The sequence below is a fragment of the Bos mutus genome, chromosome 14 (genome assembly GCF_027580195.1).
Source record: "Bos mutus isolate GX-2022 chromosome 14, NWIPB_WYAK_1.1, whole genome shotgun sequence".
In the NCBI taxonomy this organism is placed as follows: Eukaryota; Metazoa; Chordata; class Mammalia; order Artiodactyla; family Bovidae; genus Bos; species Bos mutus.
Window position 1 is genome coordinate 66,617,043 of NC_091630.1, and position 13,605 is coordinate 66,630,647.

At 47.4% G+C, this 13,605-nt stretch overlaps 1 protein-coding gene across 1 annotated transcript in view; it reads right to left on the bottom strand.

Annotated features, from left to right (window-relative positions):
* MTSS1 (MTSS I-BAR domain containing 1) overlaps window positions 1–13,605 on the bottom strand; it is a 139,257-nt gene that overhangs the window by 38,170 nt on the left and 87,482 nt on the right. The window lies entirely within an intron of this gene.

A 13,605-nucleotide genomic window follows, 5' to 3' on the forward strand; every position in this document is an offset into this window, starting at 1 on the left:
TAACCTGTCAGGCTCCTCTGTCCATGGGATTTTCCAGGCAAGAATACTGGAGTGAGTAGCCATTCCCTTCTCCAGGGGACCTTCCTGACCCAGGGATTGAACCCGGGTCTCCTGCATCACAGGCAGATTCTTTGTTGTCTGAACCAGCAGGATATATATATGGCTACACATCTTGAAATAATCACCAAAATAAAAGCTACCTTTACCATATATAATAATATCCTCTAATATTTTCTATTGTTTTTTTATTATACTGACTGTGACACAGAAGTTGATTTTACAACCCACAGGGTCAAAAATACTTCTCAAGGAAGATGATTAAAATAGTATCTGATATTTAGGGAAAAGCTGTAGTTTTGTTTTGTTTTCCACTTTTGGCAAAATCCTCCTTCTAGCGTTATTCAGAACAGCCAGTGAAGCTACTGCATGAAGTCGCATATTCTAGAACGCAAGCAGTGCAGAGAAGGGCAGGGCTAAAGCAAAATGAAAAACAGGGAATTTTTTTTTTTTGATGGGTTTGGGTAACACCAGTGTGAAAAGTCCTCAAACTCAGCCAATGTCAAAGTATACTGAAATACGGCTTGGTTTTTCCCAAAATTCTTGTCGTACTTTTCCCTTCAGGCACACCCTTCTCTAAGATTATTTTTGAAGTTCCTTTCCTTCCCCCTCTTAGAAACGTTTATATCAGCATTTACTTGGGCTTGGGGGAGGGGGGGGCAAATAGTAACTACAGATGGTAAGTCTGCACCAAGCCTGCACCAAGCACTGGAAAGCACAATTATCAATGTTATGAAAACACTGGGGCTCACGAAATCAGAAAGAAAAGTGTCCCAAAAAGCACTCTCTTTTTAAAAAAAGGAAGAGACAAGATCTTCAAGGGAAAGCCGCAGAAATTTATTGCAGGTTTAACCAAGTCAATTTAATAGGAAAACAATCCCCTCCCTCATTAGTACTCATGACGTTATTTATTATGGGCTGTATTTTCCGCTCTGCCTTCTCTCCTAGAAATGCCAGTGTGCTGCTTCACTTCCACCTATTTTCCATTTTATTCTGCAAAACTATCAGGTTTCCAGAACCAAAAAATAGCAGTGATGGTGATAAATATTTGATATTTCTATATTTTATTTTAGCCTGAAAAGAAGCCTCTGCAGCCATTCTTCTAAAACAGGGTTTCTCAGTCTTAACACTATTGATACACAGGCGCAGGTCCATTCTTTGTTAAAGGATGGTTCACGGCATTCCTGGCCTCAGCCGACCAAAAGCCTGTAGCAGTGGCCCCAGTCTGTGACATCCAAAAATGTCTCCAGACAGTACCGAGGGCTCCCTCAGAGCAAATTCTCCCCTAGCTGATTAAGTACTTCTGCAAAAGAACCTGAGTGAGAGTTACAGCTCATCTGAGGCTGACTTTCTAAATGGCCAGAAGGGTAAAATACTGCTCTGTAGTTCCTGGCATCTGAGTTAGTGCCAGTGGCAACCTGACCGTCTACTGCCGCTCGCGCTGCTCCACCAGGCAGAACCAGTAGAGGGCGCCGTTTTCACACGCGCCACTTGCCTTCTGGGCTCCCTTCAGATTCTTATGAGCATGGACTAGGAACACTTGATCCCCGGAGAAATCTCTCCTATTTTTCCAGGGCCTTCATTTGATTAAAAGTTAATAACTCGGCGACGCAAGGAAACTGGCGCACTCACTCACAGCTGGTAAGAGTGTAAACTAGTACTTTTCTGGAGGAAAATCTGGCGGCATTTATCAAGACATGTCTTACAAAAAAAAACAAGCTCCCATTTTGACCCAGCAATTCTACGCTGAAAATTTTACCCGAGGAAACAATTAAGGGTGAAAGCAAATCCTTACCTATGAGGATAGTCACTGAAATGTTGTTTACCATAGTAAAAACAAGAAACAACATCTTGTTCTAGGGAGCGGGCTGAATAAAACCCTAGGATGCAGCACATGATGGGAAAAGCATGCAGTCAGCCAAAGTGCTGGAGAGCGATGCTTCAGGTCCCAGGAAGGAAGTCGTTTGTTAGAGCTGAGGAAGTGCTGGGCCCCAAGATGACTGCTTTGCACATATGAATTCATTAAGTCAGCTCACCTGTTGTGCTGCCGTTCCTATCACCCCCGTCTTACAGACAAGGAAAGCACCTTTCGTAATCTGACCAGGGTCACACTGCTAGTAAGGTGGATTCCAACCCAGGCCAAACCTCCAGAGTCTGTGCATTTATCCATTCAGCACACGGCACTTATTACAGACAAGGGGAGATGGGAAGCAGAGCTAAGAGCCCAGAACATCCTGCTAAGCTAACTTATCTACACACTCTTACGGGTATCAGGGCTTCACAGTCCAGCTCTCTTATTTCAGTTCCCAAGCCTAGAAGTGTCCACAATTGAGACCACGGGGACTAAGCTCCAATCCTCGCTAAGCTGCTCCACATGTGACCGAGAGCTGTGTCACTGATTACCCATGCCTCAGTTTGCTCAAAATAGAATGCCATGGTTGGAAAAGATCACCTCGAAGCCTGGTTCCCTAACTCCATTTCTCTGGTCCTGGATTTCTGGTAGCTTCCCTGATATTTTCACAGGTCACCACTGGACATATATCATCCCCGGGAAAGCCCAAGGCTTCCCGGCAACAACTGAGCTGTGGTGTGCTAACGAGCAGCTCCACACAGACGTCGTGCACGGCTCCCCTGCTCTGCAGCAGCGGGTCCCAGCCCTTGGGCACCAGGGACTGGTTTCATGCAAGACAATTTTTCCACAGACCAAGGGCGGGCAGGGGGGTGGTTTGGGGATGAGTCAAGTGCATGACACTTATTGTGCACTTTATTTCTAGTATTATTACATCAGCGCCACCTCAGATCACCAGGCATTAGATCTCAGAGGTTGGGGACCCCCTGCTCTGTGGCACAGGGCTTCCTGTGAGAGGAGGAAATGAAGAACCACAGGGAAAAGTCCCAAAGAGCAGCTTCTCTGTCCAAGGGGCATGAGGGCAGGAGACAGGCAGCTAACCTCCTCCGTGGACGCCAGGACCCAACCGTCAGAATGACTGCGGATCTCCGCCACTCCGGGCCCCTAAAAATAGCTCTATCTGTGGATGTGCTTAACAATGTCTTCTGCTCTTCCTGACCCTCGCTAAAACTTAAAAACAAAAAAATCAGCAGGTCTGAAAAGCTTCAGAGGAAACTGGCTTTAGTTACAAAGCCAGAACAGACATCTGGACGAGCTCTGAGCTGACAGTGAGAATATTTATGGAATCAAATGACTGAGACGGTCTCGGCAGCTTGGGAGTGAGGACAAGATCTTACTTGTTTCTGCTTTCCCTGCACCCGGCACTGGGGCTGAATGACGGAACCAACACTGACCGTTTTGGAGGGCAAAATGGTAGCATTTTTGGCTAAGTAGAGGCAGGGTGAGGGAATGGGTTTGCCTCTTGTTGAATGCATAAATATTTGTGTAACTTCTCTGTGCATACAATAGAAGATTCAAAATCAATACAAGATTCTTATTATCTTACCAAAGGTCTATACTTCTATACTGATTCAAGGTCAGCCTGGAGAAACAATGGTGTATTCGCCTTTTTTTTTTTTTTTAAATTGGAGTATAGTTGAGTTACAATGTTGTGTTATTTTCTGGTGCACAGCAAAGTGATTCAGCTATGTGTATACATGTATATACATATATTCTTTTTCAGATTTTTTTCAATTATAGTTTGTTACAAGATAGTGAATGCAGTTCCCTGTGTGATACAGTAGGATTTTGCTTATCTGGTTTTCTACTGCTGCTCTAATAAATTACCACACATTTAGTGGTTTAAAGCAGTATCCATTTATTATCGTACAGTTCTGGAAGTCAGAAGTCCAAAATCAATTTCTCCAGGTTAAAATCAAGGTGTTGGGAGAGCTTCATTCCTCTGGAGGCCCTAGGGGAGAATCCTTTTCCTTGCCTCTTCCAGCTCCCACAGGCTGCCTGCACTCCTTGGCTCGTGGCACCTCCCTCCACCTTCAAGTCAGTAGTAGCGCCTTCACGCTTCTCTGACCTCTGCCTCCGTCCTCACATCTTCTATGATTCTGATCTTCCTTCTTCCTCCTTAGAGTTTTGTGCTGTACTGCTGCTGCTGCTGCTAAGTCGCTTCAGTCGTGTCCAACTCTGTGTGACCCCATAGACAGCGGCCCACCAGGCTCCCCTGTCCCTGGGCTGTATGGACCCACCTTAATAATCCAAGATAATCTCCCCATCCCAAGATCCTTAGCTGAATGATATGTGCAAAGCCCCTGTTGTCATGTACAGTAACATATTCACAGGTTCTGGGGTTGAAGGCATGGATGTCTTTTTTGGGGGGTGCATTATTCTGCCTACTAAAGATGAGTAGGAGTTGTTAATTTGGAGAATGTATGGGGCACTGGGTCCTCTGTCCAGAGTCCATTCATTCATCCTCAGATGATTAACTGAAACATGATCTCATTCCATCTGCTCTGGCAGTGGCTGGTTCAGGGACGAGACAAGAGACTGAGATGTTGCTGGGGAAGCCTTTGGGGAAAATATCCCTGATCTTAAGATCAACACCCACAAGAGACCCCACAGGGTGAGAACAGGAAGCAGGCTGCCCAGCTGCTGTGGTTAACCATCTTTACAGCAGTGGGGACTCCTGCCTTAGGAGACGGCACGTTCTGCGGGCGGAACCGAGAAGGAGCCCCAGTCTCCAGGTGAGCTCACAAAGCTGACAAATTAACACATTGGGAGCCTGCTCTCCTGAACCTGGGGCTCCAGTTCTGCAAATACACACAGTTCCTTATTTTTAAAGCCACTTTGATTTGGTTCTGTTTCTTGCCAGTTCAAAGAAGAGGGAAGGGAGCAACAGCCTCGTGCTTCCTCCCTGCACCAGGAAACACCCTGTGGCCAAAAGGCACAGTAAGTCCGCCACTCACTGCTGAGGGAGGCACAAACAGTTGATGGCAACAATTTTCATTCTTTTTTGTGTAATATGTCGAAGAACGTCCTCCCATAACAAGCAAAGGTTTTTTATTAAAAAGTAGCGCACAATCAGTAGGCGATTGAAACGGGGTGATCTGCAAAGGAGACAATCAGTGGAAAGAAGTTTCACACAACATGTGTGAAACAGATCACTAGCAGGAAGTTGCTGTACAGCACAGGGGGCTCAGCCCGTGCTCGGTGATGACCCAGGGGGTGGGCCGGGGCGGTGGGCGGGGGCTTCAGAGGAAGGGGATACATGTATGCGTGTATACATGTACGGCTAATTCACTTCACTGTACAGCAGAAACTAACACAACATCGCAAAGCCTCCTTTAAAAGCCTCCTATAAAGCCTCTAATAAAACATAAATAAAAATAAAATAGAAAGAAGTAAAACATCTAGAGCTTAGGCTATCGAAGTATGAACGTGGGGCACACGAAGACACAAATTCCACATTTACTCAGTATTGCCTTTGTTTCCTAGGCTGCTGTAACCAAGAACCCCACTGGTTGGCTTAAAACAACCAAAACTTACTGTCTCACCATTCTGGAGGGTAGAAGTCTGAAATCAAGGGGGTTGGCAGGGCCCTGCTCCCTCTGAAACTTGCTGGGGAAGGGCTGTTCCCTGCCCCCTCTGGTGGGTGCTGGCCCTCCATGGCAGATAGAAACATCACCCCAGTTTCTTCCTCCATCTTCACCTGGCAATTTCCCAGCATGTGTCTCTCCGCATGGGACATACGTGAAGGCACCCTCTTCTCTGTGTGTGTCTGTGTCCAAATTTCTCTCTTCTTATAAAGACACCAGTTGCACTGGACTAGGGTCCACCCTAATGGCTTCATCTTAACCTGAAGACACCTGCAAAGACCTCATGTCCAACTGAGGTCAGATTCACAGGGACCAGGGGTAAGAATGGCAACCTCTCTTGGTGGGATGGGGAATCACAACACATCCCCTAATAAGGATCTACCATGCAACAAGGATTAAAGTGACGTCAAAGATGCTAAAGGTGGACGGCCCAGCCTTGGAAGGATTCACAGACTGGCTGGGGGGGATAGCCATGAAATGGTGCAGGGAACGTGATCTTTGCAGCAATCCTAGGAAGTAGGTACTACTGTCTCCATTTTATAAATGGAAAAACTGAGGCTCTTGAGGGTGACAGGCAGACCCCAAGGAGCCTGCAAGCCCCAGCACACCCATGGCAGCTGCTTCCCACTGTAGCTGGTCTGGAGTCTTAGCACAATGTCCTTGCCGTCTCCAGAATTAGTGTGCGGGTCAGGAGGAAGAGCAATCAAGTCAAAGAGTTAAGCGCTCAGCTCCGAAGTCAGACAGTGCGAATTCAAAGCCCAGCTCCCCCGTTCGCCGGCTGTGTCACTGGAGAGTTTAACTTGCTTAGACTCAACTGTTGATGACTATATTCCCAAGAAATGATTCTGCCCACTGGTGTTTCCTGTCATCATACCCCAAATGCACCACCCATGGGTTCCAGTTGGGGCTTCTTGAGAAACAATGTGAGGTATCCTAGATTTTTAAAAATCATTTTTGTCCCTAATCTTTTACAACTGCCTCATCCCTACTTAATCTGATGGCGAGCTACATATTTTTTTGAAAAGCAACTTGCTTTTATCTTAGCTTTCCAAACATTCCACTTATTCAGAAACAACCAATCTTGATTTTTCACATTCATCCCAAAGATTTATATACCTTGTAATTAAATAATGTAACGCTGTACAACTGGCATATACAGGTTTTGGACACACATCTGACCCTTGGTCAAGCTGACAACTCAGGTAGAAGAAATGTATGTACCCAGAGAGAAGTCTACAATAAGTTGAGCTTATTGCAGGCAGAGGTCGGTACATTATCATAGAGAAAATAAAGAGCCCTGGTTACATCAATGGGCCACTTAAGCAGGGCTCTGATACAGCAGTAATCAGTCAAGTCCTACAAGAAGGTGGAGGCCAGAGTAATTACCTCAGCCCTGGCTGGAGTGTCCGCCCACAATGATGTGCTAGCCAGTATGTGACAGTCCCCAATTCTCCCACATCTAACATCATCCTTCCAAGGATCTGGCTGATGGATGAGGCACGGAAGGCAGGGTAACAGTACAAAGGAACAAAGCCAGAATTGTCCCATTAGGGCTCAGGGTGTGCCACCCCCAAACATGCCGTAAAGAACTTGAGAAACGGCGAATGCAAGAGGGACTCTCTCCAACTCTCCTTTCGGTCTCCCTGAACACAAGAATGGCATCTGCCCTGTGAAAGCTGTGCTCCCCACATCTGGAGATGGAAGGACACCCTTGTTGACAGAAGAGCATTCGGGCCAAGCCTGTTTAAACAAACCTTGTTACCTCTCTCATTAATTACCCCAACCCCAAACTCTGTTTAGATTCTTCCCTAATTGGACACCAAACCTACATTTCTTTGTCCTGCCTATTTCTTACAGATGTACTGTTTCATCTAAAAGTCTACAAGCTGCTAAGTTTGACTATTTCCTTAGTCCCGTTTCTATGAGCCCTCCACACACAAGAATTAAAATGCGTCTTTTTCTCCTGCTCATCTGTCTTGTGTCAATTTTATTATTAGTCTGGCCACAAGAACTCAAGAGGGGAAGAGGGAGGAACCGCCAACTCCCTGACAGCTCCTTCTTCCCAAACATCTTCAAAGACAAAAGTTCAAAAGGGAGTGAGTGGACCAGGGACTTCCCTGGTGGTCCAGAGACTAAGACTCCGGACTTCCACTGCAGAGGGCATGATCGATCACCAGTTGGGGAACTAAGATCCCACATGCCATGTGGCAGAGCCAAAAAATTTTTTTAATAATAATAGTAAAAAAGGAGAGGTCCAGAAGGTCCGCTTGGGAAGGATCTCCTTGCTGTCAACAGTTATGCACCAACCAAGTGGTCGCTGGTAGAACTTGAAGCCGCGGGGCTGAGAGGTCCACCGGTCAACTGACTGCAGAGAATCTATCTCTTGGTGAACTATGCCTTCAAGACAGGGAGACAGGTTCCCCGGCTAACCAGCGCCTAAAGGTGTCTCCAGCCAGACATCTCTCTTTGCTGTTTATTTTTATGTCGCAAAGCTTGGGACAGTTGTGGCACCAGCCTTCTAACAGAGACTGGAAAGGAAATCCAGGACCGCTTCTGCAATGACCTGCAGCAGCTTGGAAAGCTGAGGGTTCAGTAAACGAGGAAACAGCGTGTCTCTCTCTCCTTCCTCTCAAGCCCCTGCTCGCTGAGCCCGGAACTGTGAAACGTCAGGTGTCTTTTCACCTTGAAGGCTGACTAGAGCGCTGTCTGAGCTTTGCACTACAGCAACTGCCTCAGCATTCAGTGGCCAATGCTCTGGCCAGCCCAGCGGGTGGCCCACCCGCCGTTCCGGGTGATGCCCACGGCTCTGCGCCCACCACACCAGCATCACAACTGACTGTGAAGCTTGGGTCACCCTCCTGCACTTTCACTGCCATGTTTGGGACACTTTCATTTCACAAGTTTAGGTCTTGGTACAGGCTAAGAGGGCCTCCTAGGTGGCTCTGGTGGGCCCGCCTGCCAATGCTGGAGACCTAAGACACGCAGGTTCCATCCCTGGGTCGGGAAGATCCCCTGGGGGAGGACATGGCAACCCACTCCAGTGTTCTTGCCTGCAGAATCCCACGGACAGAGGAGCCTGGGGGGCTACAGTCCACAGGGTCGCAAAAGGGTTGGACATGACTGAAACAACTCAGTACACACACACACACACACACACGCACACACACGGGCGTCAAAAGGGATAGTGAGAGTCCTGAAGTAGAACCTGGTTATAAACCCGAATTCCATATGCATAATTATACAAACTTGGGAAATAGAGATTTTTTTGTCTCTCCTTGTAACATTTTATTTCATGTGTGTGTGTGTATGTGGATATAGAGAAAGAGAGAGGTAATAGGCTATTTCTATAATATATACATTAAGCACAGCAAGCAAGGGCATATGCTCTCTGGGAAAAACTGAGTTCAGAACATATCATTTTATTCATACGTTTGAATGAAAATGGATATTGAATTAGTCAGGACCTGTGTCCCTTTTAGTTTTACAGGCGTCAAAACTAAAATTCTTACTCTTTTGTTAACGACAGATGTTTCTGTTTTGATCGTAGTGAAGCTTGAAAACTATCATGAGATTAATTTCCTCATATGCTGAAGTTTTAACCCTTCTTGTTGGGGTTTATGTACAATCAGAGGTACAGAGCATAAGCATCTGATACTTTTTTCATATTTTTCCTGTGAATTGGGATGTTTTACCTTTTTACTAGTCTTGAAGATGGCTTCTTTATTTGCAATTATGCTAACTGCACTCTGAGACTTTAATAAACGATTTTTTTGGTTTTGAAAAAAAATTAAATAAACCTGAATTCTAAGAGGAAGAAGGGAACTCAATTCTGATGCCCAGAGAGGCTCAACTGTGATGCGCCAGCCAACAATGTCCATGCTTTATGCAAAGGTTCAGTCCAAGGAACCCAATCGGAAAGGCCATTAGGTGGACCCCTACTGCAAGATCAACAGCAGGGTCATCGGGGAGCCCTGGGGACCCCAGGCAGGGAGATCTCAGCTGGAAGTGGGCACACCTGCTTGGAGCTCTAGGAAGCATATCTTCCTGGTGACCTCCAGGCTGGATGAGATGACCCTCTTTACCATTTTAAGAGAAATGATCTTACAGCGATCAGGGTGCTGGAGGAAAGATTAGCAGCATCCCGTATTCCACCAGCATGGAGGAGACACTGCTGTGGTCTGACTCCTGTGCTGTGAGCAGAAGAGACAGCCCCCGCCCTCATGGGACGTGCCTCATCTAAACTCAGAAGCCACAGATTTCAGGGTGACCTGCAGGCTGGGAGGTGCCTTGGAAAGTTCAGGAAGCAACAAATATGCAGTGCCTTGCTGCTTGGCACCCAGCGCTTGCCTATAACAAGCAGAGAAGCCGCGGGCACCCCTCAGGAGTCCTGGCCTCGCTGCCATTTCTCTTGCTCAGAGACACGCGTCCGCGTCCTTCGCTGTGTCCTTGTGAAGCGGCCGGCTCCTTTCAAGGGCACCATCATTTCCACCAAAGGTCAAAGGGGGCACTCAGACTATCCGAACATCAAACCAACAAACTGTGCTTCTCCTGGCTTCATTAGCATTTTATTTTTATCCTTAGGCACGAAAAGATGGACCGACCACTGGGAGAGATGGCCTCATTTGATGTCCTGTATCTGTTTACATGGAGGGGAGGGTGAGGGATAAACAATCAGTTCCTGGTCTTACAAGTTACCCTGCAGACCATCTATCACTTACATCAGCCACATAAGGGAGCCCCACTCAGGGCAGGCACTGGTCGTCACAGATCACTGAAGACTGTCCACATACTTTATTATGTTAGTCCTGAAAATGGCTTCAGAACTATCCAAACATTCCTGTTGTTGTGCTCAGTTGTGTCCGACCCTTTGCAACCCTACGGACTGTAGCCCTCCAGGCTCCTCTGTCCATGGGATTCTCCTCTCCAGCAAGAATACTGGAGTGGGTTGCCATGCCCTCCTCCAAGGGATCTTTCTGACCCAGGGATCGAACCCACATCTCTGGTGTCTCTGGCATTGGTGGGCAGATTCTTTACCACTGCGCCAGCTTTCTGAATGTGCTAAATCACCACAATATTCTTGCAACAAATACACAATCTGATTCCAAGGAAACGAACGAATGAGAAACGTGAGTAGTATTTTAAGCAGTGGAAGGATCTGACCCTTTGTCTTCACGAGGTGGCTTAGGTCAAAAGTAGAAAAACTTAAAAAGATTTTCAAAAATAAACCCTGAAAGCTCCCGGACAAAGGAAGTGTAACTTCCCTTTTGCTACAATGGCAAACCTAACATGCTTCCACCTTCAAGGAAGAGAAAAACACACAGTTTCCTGTGCAGAAACTGTATTCTTGGGCTCCTGTATGTGGCCGAGATATGTGGGACAATCCAGGTTGGTGTTCACGGGACATGCCATACTGCGCATGCGATAAAGGCCAAGGAGGGTTGGCAACACGTTTTGGGAAGACATCCTTGTGCCCATGTGTGGGTGGGGTGGAAGATACTGCAAACTTGTCAGCTGCCAAACTCACCTTTCCCAACTTCTCCCACTTCACGATTTTTCAAAAAGCAGAGGAAACAAGAAAAAAAAAAAAAAAAAAAAACACACACAGTCCCACCACCATCTGGCGGCTTGAGACCAGCAAGCACGAGATTCTGGCAGGCACGGTACTGGCAGCCACAAGGACCGATATTCCGCTTCCTTTGTTGCTGTTTTAAAAGCAAAGCGAGACTGGTAATGTGGGAACACAGCAACACGAACACACTCACACTTCTAGGAAAAACCAGAGTAGGAGCGAAGGCATTCCGATGGGGACTCTGCCCGCCTTCGTCTCCGATGGAGTGGAGCCTGGTTGAAAAGCTCTGGCGGGGGTGTCACTGGGAAATGCCTCTGGCTCCCCGACATCTATCACCATGCACGCCTGCTGCCAGGGTCTCCCTCTGGGGTATGGGCACAGAAAGATGCTCCCACCAGGGCCAGGCTGGAGGGACCCGAGGACACCAGCTCGTGCCAGCAAAGCAGATGTGGGCTGATGTGCAAAACCACACATCATTTTCCTAGCTCATGAAGCTGAACTGTCAGGCAGATAAGATGCTTGCAGCCGCTGATCTGAGCGTTATCTCTCAGGCAGTTTTTAGGTAAATCAGGGGGTCACTTGATGAATTTAGAAGCAGAGGAGGGAAGTTCATGGTTTTAGGGGTCAGAGCCAGAGTCTGAGGCACTCACTTCCTCCAAAGGGATGAGACCCCAGAAAGCAGGTCCATGATGCCACCCTCGGGCTCTACTGCTACTGCTGAAAACCTCCAGTATCTGGAATCAGGTTTCTCTTGAGTGTTGCTGGCCTAAGTACTATTCTGTTCCTTTAAGGGGCTTCTGTACCTCCCTGAACCACGCCAGAATGTGCTGACTTTACCATCTCTCAGGAAGCAATTCTGCTGCTTTCCAAATTATTAAGAATAGCTACCATCTACTGAGTGTTGGCAATCTAAGAGGCACTTGCAAGCACAATGTGTTCAATTTTAAAATCTCATTATACGCCTCCTGTAGGTATCATGGTCAGATAGGAATTATTATCCTCACTTTACAGATGAGGCCAAGGGCCTCAGAGAAGTTAAGCAACTTGCCCACAGTGGCACAGGAGAATTCAGGATTTTCATCCAGGGCTGAGTCCATAGTTAGAACCGTTCTTGAGAACATCTCGCTGTTGCGAATATGCACCAATGTATTTAGTGGATGAGAAGGTAGCTTTCTGCTCCCCATCCCCATTCTGTGACTGAAGGAAAACAACAACCTTGCCACCCAGACATCTGTGTCATCAGCCAGACTCAAAACACACTGCCACCACTTCCTGGCTGGACTGTGTATGGGTGGGCTGGTGAGCACGCAAGGCCCTGGGATCAGGTGGGCACAGACTGTCTTAGCACGCATCGCCCCCTGCCGGATTCCTGCAGCATGGAGGTACTGCTTAGTCAAGCAGGGGACCCTTCCCTACTGGCCACAGATCACCCTTTAAGCTACTGATCCATCCCAGGAGGGGCCGCTGCAGGACAGTGTCCCAGAAATGGCCCGTCCCTGCTTAGCTGAACTCAGTGTCCCATGGTTTTCAACACTGACATCTTGTAAAACAGCACATAATGGGATGTGTGCACATCTTTGGACATAGTAGGTGTTCAACAAACGTAAGTGGGACCTGGCAGACACACCAAGCTTTGAGTACTGAGCCTGTAACACCCTTTCTTCCCAATTCTCTTAGTCCATCTCCCTCCTCCCCACTCTATTCCACACCAACGAGGAACCTGTCAGGAGAAGCTAAGATTTAAGATTCTAAGGGAAAAGTGGTTCCATTTGGGCTGAGACTCCACTGGTGGCTCCATAAAATCCAGGCAGAGTTCCATTTTGCAGCTAACTTCCCAGCCAAATTCATCTCAGATCATTCAAATGGACTTATTACCATCTTAGTGTCTTCTTCCCCTTGATTTCTATCGGGTTGTACCTTTCCCAATGGTTCCTGAATGACTGGATAATGGTTTCTGATCAAACAGCAACTGAAATTCTAACCGTGGTATAGCTAGCAGGAGGCTGGCTCTTACAGCCAAAAACGAGAAAGCAGGTCTAAAGCTCTGGCAGGCAAGAAAGCAGCACAACCAAGGTGTCCTTGGCCAGCCCTCCCTCCCAACCTCCACCTGTTTACAAAGGGTGGTGCATGCGCGCTCAGTCGTATCTGACTCTCTGCAGCTCCACAGACTGCAGCCCGCCAGGCTCCTCTGTCCATAGGAACTTCCAGGCAAGAATACTGGAGTGGGTTACCATTTCATCCTCAGAGGATCTTCCTGACCCTAGGACTGAACCCACATCTCCTGTGGCTCCTTCACTGGCAGGCAGATTCCTTACCACTGAGCCACCTGGGAAGCCCACTTACGAAGGGCACAAACTGGTTTCAGTACCCAGTTTCCCAATGGAGTCTCAAGGTCAAGAAGTAGAATACAGATCCAAAAGCAATTAATTTGCCCAGTTTCCTGAGAAAGCCACCACCCTACAGATCAGATGAAATGCAGGCGG